This window comes from Orbicella franksi, chromosome 1 (assembly GCF_964199315.1).
Source record: "Orbicella franksi chromosome 1, jaOrbFran1.1, whole genome shotgun sequence".
Taxonomy (NCBI): domain Eukaryota; kingdom Metazoa; phylum Cnidaria; class Anthozoa; order Scleractinia; family Merulinidae; genus Orbicella; species Orbicella franksi.
Genome location: NC_138145.1, coordinates 27,650,143 through 27,660,067, shown reverse-complemented (window position 1 = coordinate 27,660,067; position 9,925 = coordinate 27,650,143). Strand labels below are relative to the sequence as shown.

The window sequence follows — 9,925 nt, the reverse complement described above, 5'->3', positions numbered from 1 at the left end:
AAGAGATTCTCGCCCATATCAAATTTCTTTTCTCTCGTAAGTTCTCGGACGTTTAGAGATGCGCCACACTCCCGTTTTTGGTGTGGGGATCCCAAAGTATGCTTACGGGGCTCTTTAAAAATGCTAGATTTTTGCCCTCCTCCAAATCTACACACGTGTATTTCACTTGTGGAAGTCTGTCGCTTTGGAGAATGCTTGGGATGGAGATTGTCGCCCATTTGTATTTTTTTTCTGTCGCGTGTTTTTGCGCGTTTAGAGATGCGCCATACTCGCGATGTTGGTGTCGTGATCTCAAACTATCCTTACTGGACTTTTCAAAGATGCTACATTTGGCCCTTTTATCAAATCTACACACATGTATTCACTTGTGGAAGTCTGTCGCTTTGGACATGCATGGGTTAAAGATTCTCGCGCATTTATATCTTTTTTGCACTCGCGTGTTTTTGCGAGTTTAGCGATGCGGCACTCTCGCGTTTTTGGTGTGGGGCTCCCAAACTATGCTTACCTAACTTTTTAAAGATGTTAGTTTTAGCCCTCTTCTAAATTTCCAACCTGTATTTCACTTATGGAAGTCTATCGATTTGAACAGTGCTTGGGTGGATGTTTTTAACCATTTCAATTTACTTTTCCTTTGTCTTTCCTCGCGCGTTTAGCTATGCGGCACTTTCGAACTTTTGGTGTCGGGTCTTAAACTATGCTCACTGGGCTAGATGTTAGTTTTGGCCCTCTCTTAAATTTAAACGTGTATTTTTTACTTGTGGGAGTCTTTCGATTGAGACAGTGCTTGGGTAAGAGATTCTCGCCCATATCAAATTTCTCTCGTAAGTTCTCGCGCGTTTAGAGATGCGCCACACTTGCGTGTCTGGTGTGGGGATCCCAAAGTATGCTTACGGGTCTTTAAAAATGCTAGATTTAGCCCTTCCCCAAATCTACACACGTGTATTTCACTTGTGGAAGTCTGTCGATTTAGACAGTTGGAGATTCTCGCCTATATCAACTCTCTTTTCTTTCGAAAGTTTTCGCGCGTTTAGAGATGCGCCACACTTGCGTTTTAGGTGCGCGGATCCCAACCAGTGCTTACCTAACTTTTTAAAGATACTACTTTTAGCCCTCCCCTAAATCTACACAGGTCTATTTCGCTTGTGGAAATCTATCGATTTAGACTATGCTCAAAGTCGCCGAGACCGGGCTACGCGCAGCGTGATTTTGACCAACTTTGGGTCGATTTCCAGGATTTTGGGCGATATTTAAGAGTTCCAGGGACTCTAAACTAATTCGAGAAGACTTTGCTTTTCAGTGAAATGGAGAAAAGAAAAACTTTTGAACGCTTGGTTATGAGCAGTCTGGCCGAAATATTGTCCGACCCTCTTTAATTCACTTAGTGACTAGAAAGTCGCAGAGAACGGGCTACGCGCAGCGTGATTTTGACCGCCTTTAGATCGATTTCTATTAACTGGGGCGATATTTCCGAGTTTCAGGTACTCTAAACTAATTCGAGAAGACTTTGGTTTTCAGTAAAAGGGACAGAGGAAAAAGTTTTGAATGCTTGGTTATGTACAGTCTGCCCGAAATATAGCCCCTCTTTAACTCACTTAGCGACTAGAAGGTCGCCGAGACCGGGCTATGCCCAGAGTGATTTTGACCAACTTTGGGTCGATTTCCAGGAACTTGGGCGATATTTCCGAGTCCCAGGGACTATAAACTAATTCGAGAAGACTTTGGTTTTCAGTTAAATGGACAGAGGAAAAATTTTTGAACGCTTGGTTATGAGCAGTCTGACCGAAATATAGGCACTTAGTGACTAGAACGTCGCCCAGACCGGGCTACGCGCAGCGTGATTTCGACCAACTTAAGGTCGATTTCCAGGAAGTTGGGCAATATTGCCGAGTCCCAAGGACTCTAAAATAATTCGAGAAGACTTTGGTTTTCAGTAAAAGGGACAGAGGAAAAATTTTTGAACGCTTGGTTATGAGCTGTCTTGTCGAAATATAGCCACTTAGTGACTAGAAAGTCGCCGAGACCGGGCTACGCGCAGCGTAATTTTGATCAACTTTGGGTGGATTTCCAGGAGCTTGGCAATATTCCCGTCAAAATCACGCTGCGCGTAACCCAGTCTCGGCGACTTTCTAGTCACTAAGTGGCTATATTTTGGCCAGACTGCTAATAACCAAGCGTTCAAAAATTTTTCCTCTGTCCATTTCACTGAAAACCAAAGTCTTCTTGAATTAGTTTAGAGTCCCTGGGACTCGGAAATATCGCCCAAGTTCCTGGAAATCGACCCAAAGTTGGTCAAAATAACGCTGCGCGTAGCCCACTCTCGGCGATTTTGAGCATTGTCTAAATCGATATACCTCCACAGGTGAAATACACGTGTGCAGATTTGGGGGAGGGTTGGAAGTAGTATCTTTAAAAATTTAAGTAAGCATTGGTTGGGATCCCCGTACCTAAAACGCGAGTGTGGCGCATCTCTAAACGCGCGAGAACTTACGAGAGAAAAGAAAGTTGATATCGGCGAGAATGTCCAAAACAAACACTATTCAAATCAATAGTTTTCCACAAGTGAAATACACGTGTGTAGACTTGGGGGAGGGCTAAAAGTAGCATCTTTAAAAAGTTATGTAAGCATTGGTTGGGAGCCCTGCACCTAAAACTCGAGTGTGCCGCATCTCTAAACGCGCGAGAACTTACGAGAGAAAAGAAAGTTGATATGGGCGAGAATCTCTCATCCCATGAGGGGACGCAAATGACTTCTACTGTAAGTATCTTCTCCCGGTGTTTTATTATTATTATTATTATTATTATTATTATTATTATTATTATTATTATTATTATTCTATGAGAACAGGGCTGTATTCCTCTGAGGCTGTGGGTGTAATTCGTAAAAACACTGAGTTCTTATAAATCGTTTTGAAATTCTTCGTTCTAGTTCAAATTTATGTTGCTGGCACGTGGGTGGGCCGTGATGTAAGATACCTTAAACTATTTTTACTGTTCATGATGCACTGCTACGTTAGTCTGCTTTATAAATATTTAACTGTTCTAGTCGAGTTTTTAATTTCAATATGATTAAACGTTCTTTTTATGCGTTCCTGTTAAAAATGATGCAAAGTTGTCAATTTTAGTAATTTCAATTTGAAGGAAAGTTCCTGTTAGTACCTTCTTGTTACTTGATGAAAATTTTGCGGTGTTTGTTTTATCAGGGCGCTTCATGACGCCTCCTGGAATAAGCTATACCTTCCCTAGTTGAATCGTCATCAGTTTATCGTACGTTATTCGGGTTATTGATTGGAAAAATAATTATACTTTATACTTAGTTTTTTTTGCCCTCGGCTGTGTAACTGTGCGATATTTTCTACACAATAACTTCAATTGCCGAGCATGATAATACTGTACGTGGCTCCCACTGCCAACGACATACTCAGACAAGTATTCCAGATCATCTGGGTTTTTATTCCTTAAGATCTGTTTTAGACTGATTAATCAAACGCTCCTTTACGCCCGGACAAGCATCTCGATGCAAGCTCAGAGATTATTGTGATGGCTTTCATTGGGTAAACAAGACATTTACGTCTGCTCGGCGCGCTCAACATCCATTGGTAGGCACTTTGGTATCTTTAAGTTCACTTCGTAGATCTGGGCCAATTCCAGGGAACACCGGAATGGCGCCGTTTTCCAGGAACATTGTGACCGAGTGAGCTTGGGGTCAAGAGATAGAAACAAAGATGGCGGAAGACATGTGGAACTTTGAGCATAATGCACTAATATTACAGGCTTTTTCTCGGGGCTATTCGGTGAAAGAATGTTAGCTTCTTGTTGACAAATGACCGAACCCTTGAAGATTGGTGCTTCATAGTGGAAGGACATTCAGCGGGAAAGACATTCAGGTAAAACCAGGCCAGAGTATTGAGGCGCAATCTAAACGGAGTCAGAGACACTAAATGCAGCAAGTACAGAATTAACTTGGTTGATCTGAAGAGACGTGAACAATGATTTTGTGAAGAGGGAACCAACCTGTTTGACCGAAAAAGGGAACTACGCCAACTACAGGCCAAGGTTGGAGGAATCAGATAAGGTGGAGAGTTGTTCAGGAAAGTTAGAGCTGCAGGTATAGAGATGATGAACACCAATGACCATACTAAGATTAAAGCAAGATAGCAACGGACGAATGGCAATACAGAAAGGGATAGCAAAATGAACATGTGGCACTATACTGCAGGTATGTTAACTATTAATTAATTGCGTAGCAATGTGGTAATGATAAATTCATAGAACACTTAAGTGCATAACTATCAACTAACCATAAGCAGTCACCCTTCGCCATCAAGGACATGTACATGTACATGTATGTGTAACAAATAATAGTGGACCTCTAGCGGTCCAAAGGGCCGCCAAGTGCAGCCCCATACTCATATAGGAAAGAAAAGGAAACCCATGAATTGTTTTTCTCATGGTTATCATGGCTAGCAGTATTGCTCGCGGCCGCATATGCACGATGGCGGCAGTGGCAGCAGAGTTGCGCAAGATGGCGGCCATACTCCAGCTAATAGGTTGACAGAGACATGCAGCCTTGGTTTATAGTGTACATGTCTGATATTGGACATCCATGTTATGGTCAATTGACACCTGTCAAAACAAGGTATCTGCTGACCAGTATCATGTGACCATAGCACAGGCTCAAGTTAAGAGCTCATCATGGTCACATTTTTTTTTGAAGTTGAATGCTGATCAAGTGCTGCTTTTCGATTGGATCACATGCTCATGCTAGGTTAACTTGCTGTAATCAGGGTCAGGTTGTGCGGAAGCCGGTTACCGAAAATCCTTGAATTAGCGCCCCCCTTGAATAAGCGCCCCCTTCGAATAAGCGACCCTCCTATTGGCCGAAATTTAAAATAAACACCCCCCCTCAAATAAGCACCCCCCCTCCCCTCCCCTCCCCTCCATTTTGTGGGTGGGTAATGAGATAAAAACGATGTATAGTTTTTGTCATGTAGAGCTTAGATTTGAACATTGTTTCAGTTTGTGAACACATTAAGTGAACACGTTGAACACGTTAGTACTAACAGTGCCGTGATTTAAACTTTAGGATCAGCTTTTTATGTCAATAAACAGCTTATGTTGTTGTTTACATGCAGATGATGTATTAAAAAAAATGATCATGTCAGGCCACAATTTGGGAAAAATTAAATAAGCGCCACCCCTCAAATAAGCGCTCCTCTTGAATAAGTGCCCCCCCATCTTCTCCTAAATTTGAAATAAGCGCCCCTGGCACTAATTCAAGGATTTACGGTAATACTGACCCAGGATTAAAAGATGTAAACATGTCAGGATGCATGTGCACCAAGATTTTAAAACACGTCAATGGAATTGACCAGTATCTGATTGCACCCTGATTGCAAAGGTTTTCATATTTGGTCTTTCATTCCAATTACACTTGTGTTCATAAGGCGACCAGGGGTGTAGCGACCACATACCCACATACAATAATAAATTATATTTATAGACAGTTGAACCTTGCCACTTTGAACCCTCAGGGGAAACAGAAAATAGTTCGAAATAGCAGGAGTTCAAAATAGCTGATAGTAAATGACTGAATCTGAGCAAATTCAAGAGAAATGCTTTTGAATTTGAAATAACAGGGAATTGAAATAACCGAGTTTGAATTAACAGGGTTCAACTGTATTTATTAGTGAAAAGCGTCTTAAATAGTTAAATTAGCTGTGAAAAGTGAACTAATCAAATTGACATGAGCATGGGACAAAGAAAAAATCTGAGTCCCCTACGAGAATGGAACCCATGACCTCCTGAACACTCAGTAGTGAAATGCTTAAAATTCACCATCTTTATTCATTTATCACACTCACGATGACTTTGACAGTGCTGATCCTAGCAGTATGCAGGACACCTGTCACATATAACTTCAGTTAAATGACTTTGCTCCCCGTGAGTTCTCGTAGCTCAGTGGATAGAGTGCCCACCTGGTGTTTGGGAGGATGGTCATGAGTTTGATTCCTGTCGAGGACTCAGATTTTTTTCTTTGTCCCACGCTCGTGTCATATTGATTAATCCACTCTTCACATTTCATTACTGAGCTTAAAATTCACCATCTTTGTTCATTAAATCAGCTGGTTTGACAATCTCCCGTCTGTCCTATAAACTACATGTCACTATCAATTATCCCAAAGGTTTCTTTTTACACAACATAAATAAGTCACTAAATACTAAACATTTTTCCTAGAAAACGTGGGAAATGCATTTCCAAGCCGGCTAGAAATAGAAGTCTCTTTTCTGATCTGAGCACAAAATCTCAGAAGCTATAACTGTTTCTTATTGTGTATTTCTTTGAATCTTGGAGTCTGCTGCAGTGTCTTGGACTCTCTGATTAGTATTTTTGTTTGCACCGTAGCTAGTAAGAACTCATTGTAGTAGGCAAGGTCGTAGAAAGGTTGAATATTATAATAAGCATTTATCTGTGTCTGCTATTGGTTTGGATATATGATTATATTATGATTATATTATCATTCGATGCATTTTTTCCTTCCTTTTTATTGGTCAAAAGCCCACCACATGACCTGCGCATAACTGCCTACAAATAATGGTCTGCTCATACGCAATAGCAAGTAAAAACATGGGTTGCTGCAAATAATAACACTATAACATTCTGCTCATGCGTAATTGTAACCATGCTTAGTGTGAAAAATGGCAGACTGCTTCCCCAAGCTGTCAGAAAGTGATTTTACTATGAAAACAAATTGGTGATTGAATCATAAAACAATTATTGAACTGGGTTTTTGCAAAATACTGTGATTTGTCAGTGTCTCGTAGATGAATAATAAATAGTGATTCTCTCACCACTGACAAACCACAATATTTTGCTCAACCTTGTCCAATAATTGTCAATTATTATTAGGGGAAGCAATCCAATTTCTAGTTACAGTGGCAAAAACACAGGATTATCTCTCAGGCTCAGCTTTTTCCACAAGCAAGTCTCTCAAGTCTCCTAAAATCATTCAAGTCCTGGTCCCAGATTTAAAACCCATGTGCATGTGAGCATTTTGGTTAGTCCCAGATTTTATTATTCCTCGCCTCTAGTGTTACGCTTACTATTGACCATCCAGAGCTGCTCATAAATGGTACTTACAGAGGATCCCAGTGCTCCAGTGGCTGATGGGGCAGGGATGGGGTTGGGGGGTTGTTTGCGAGATCTGCTATTGTTTAGCCATATGTCAGGTGAGTTACATGTCATGTATTCTAGAGTTAATGACCTCACTTTATTATCTTTAAGGAGCTGAAAGGGAACAGACCAGGACATTAACAAGTTAAACAAAAGGAAGGTGTAAGACAAGACTAAGGACAGGCTGATGTGATCAAATGAGGCACACACTGGTCAAGCCAGATGAAATGCAGTTGACATGCAAAATTGTTTAACAAAAAAGGCATGGTAAGTGTTCTGAATTAATTTCTTGTTTGAACAGTTCCTTAAGGTGCTGTTGGTGACTCACAGAAGTTGGTCAGACACTTGCACCCATACATAATGTACATGTGTAGCAATTATGATTAACAACATTCATTGCAACAAGCAAACACCCAACTGGTACAACACCATGCACGAGGGCACACACAAGCGTTAATAAGTGGGTGATGTGATGCAAACCTAAGTAGCAGAGAAGACTGCTGACCATTGCTAAGACTGGCAACCCAGCTACAAAAACTTCTGTCTGCCCCCACTCCACTGAAGGATGCTTGAAATGCTACCCACACCAACCAAAAAAATACCAACACGTTTACGAACTTCAACAAATGCCTCTTGCTCCTCGTCATTATATTACATATACACTGTACAATCAAAGTAATGACCCCCACCCCCACCCCCATTCCCACCCCCCACCCTCAAAATGACATCTCCCTGAAAGTAATGTTAATTTTTTACTTTCCTGTTGAATCCTGAAAGTAATGGTCCCCCCAAAAGTAACAGCTCAACCAAAAGTACTGTAGCAGCCTTGTGACTGGCAGTAATAACTGTGGCTAATTAAGTTGTGAAATAAAACTTAATAAAATATGTTTTTATCTTTAAGGATCTATTTCCACACCAGCAACAGACCAAGCAATTTAGACTGGACCAAATGGAGGATTAAGCTCCCACTCTACACCGGCTTGGTTAGTAGTCTTCATTAAAACTAACACTTATTCACAGTGCTTTGCTGTTTCATACTGTATGTCATTCTGGGAAATAGGTTTTGTTGAGTGTTGAATACAGAAATTTGGATATGTATGGGTTATTGACCAAGTGTGAGGTCAAGATGGCTGGGTATTGGCCAAGTTCTTTTTTGTGTGTTTATGGTCCAAGACAGAGTCGAGGTCCATAAACTCGCAAAAAAGGAACAAGGCCAATATCAAGCCATCTTGACCGAACAGGCTTGGTCAATAAATGATTTATTATATGGCTTTTGGGGAAATTTTTCTTGTGGGAAACAGCGTGTAGTCCTGAGCGGGCAAGATAGCTCCATCTTGTCGGCTCGGGTAGCCAATCACAGTGCAGGATTCGATTCATCTTGCCCACTCATGGAGCTAGCCATATAATGATGAACGTCATTCTGGTTCAGAACTTTTTATCCTGACAAGGAACATCATTGTGTGTTCCAACATTCTGTTGCAAAAACATGTGATCAGTCGATTGCTTGAGGATTTTCCTTGAGGGTGGGGGGGGGGGGGGTGGGTAAAATTTTAGGGTGATCCTTTATAAGGTTGTAAAATTCCCACAGCAAGTATATTTCTTAAAATTATGAAAATTTTATTACAAAACTATTTTCAGAATTGTTTTTATGTAAGGCTGGCAAAAGTTATGAACAAAATACTTACTAGTTAAATCTTGGTTTGCAGGCAAGTTGCTAGAGACATAGAGTAGAGGATCAAGGACCATGGACCCAGGATATAGGACCCAGGATCCAGGACAGAGGACCAAGTAGCAGGGAAGACTGAGGGCTGCAGATCAAGGACAGTGGATGGAAAGCAAGCCTTGGATGAAGAACTTTCATAAGTTGAATTATAGATATGTTAAGGTATATGAGATGTTATGGGTAGCAGAGAGATGGCACAGTGGGAGAGCTTGGCTCGCCTCTCACTAATGTGCCATATGTGAGTTTTTTTGTTGGTTCTCACCTTGTCCCGAGGGTTTTTCTCCGGGTACTCCGGTTTCCCTCATTCTTGAAAAACAAACATCAAAAAATCATTGTTAACCAGTGTTTACCAGTCCTCCACATTGCTTGGGCCAATTGAGGCAATCATGGTAAACATTTGTTTGCAGTGTTATATCAATACTTTGCAGTGTTATATCAATGTTTATTTCCTAGCTACATGTGCACTAAATACTACAGGTTTTATAGTCTCCTTTGGGGCCGTTATTTTAGTTGAGAACGAAATTGGAAAAGAAGCTTTTTTATTTGCTATTTTTTAAGCATCATTTTTTAACGTAGGTGAAAGAGAATTTTCCACATCCAATCAATCAATCAATCAATCAATCAATCAATCAATCAATCAATGATTCATTCATTCATTCATTCAATTATTCAATCAATCAACCAATCAATTATTCAATCACTCAATCCATTATTCAATTATTCCATCAATCAATCAATCAATCAATTATTCAGTCAATCAATCAATCAATCATTAGTCATTCGATCAATCAATCAATTATTCAATTATTCAACCAGTCAATCAATTATTCAATCAATCACTCAATCAGTCACTCAATCAGTTATTCAATTATTTGATCAATCAATCAGTCATTCAATCAATCAATTATTCAATTATTCAACCATTCAATCAATTATTTAATCAATCAATCAATCAATCAAAACATTTATTCAATCAGTTCATTCAAGCAAGCAGTCAATCAATCAATCACTCAATAAATAGACAAAAAGCA

At 40.2% G+C, this 9,925-nt stretch overlaps 1 long non-coding RNA gene across 1 annotated transcript; it reads left to right on the top strand.

Moving 5' to 3' along the window:
• Window positions 1–3,322: 3,322 nt before the first annotated feature.
• Window positions 3,323–9,487, top strand: LOC145500687 (uncharacterized). The gene is made up of 4 exons (XR_014051136.1): window positions 3,323–4,216; window positions 7,283–7,438; window positions 8,073–8,154; window positions 8,878–9,487. It is a non-coding gene; the product is annotated as an uncharacterized LOC145500687 (long non-coding RNA).
• Window positions 9,488–9,925: the final 438 nt, after the last annotated feature.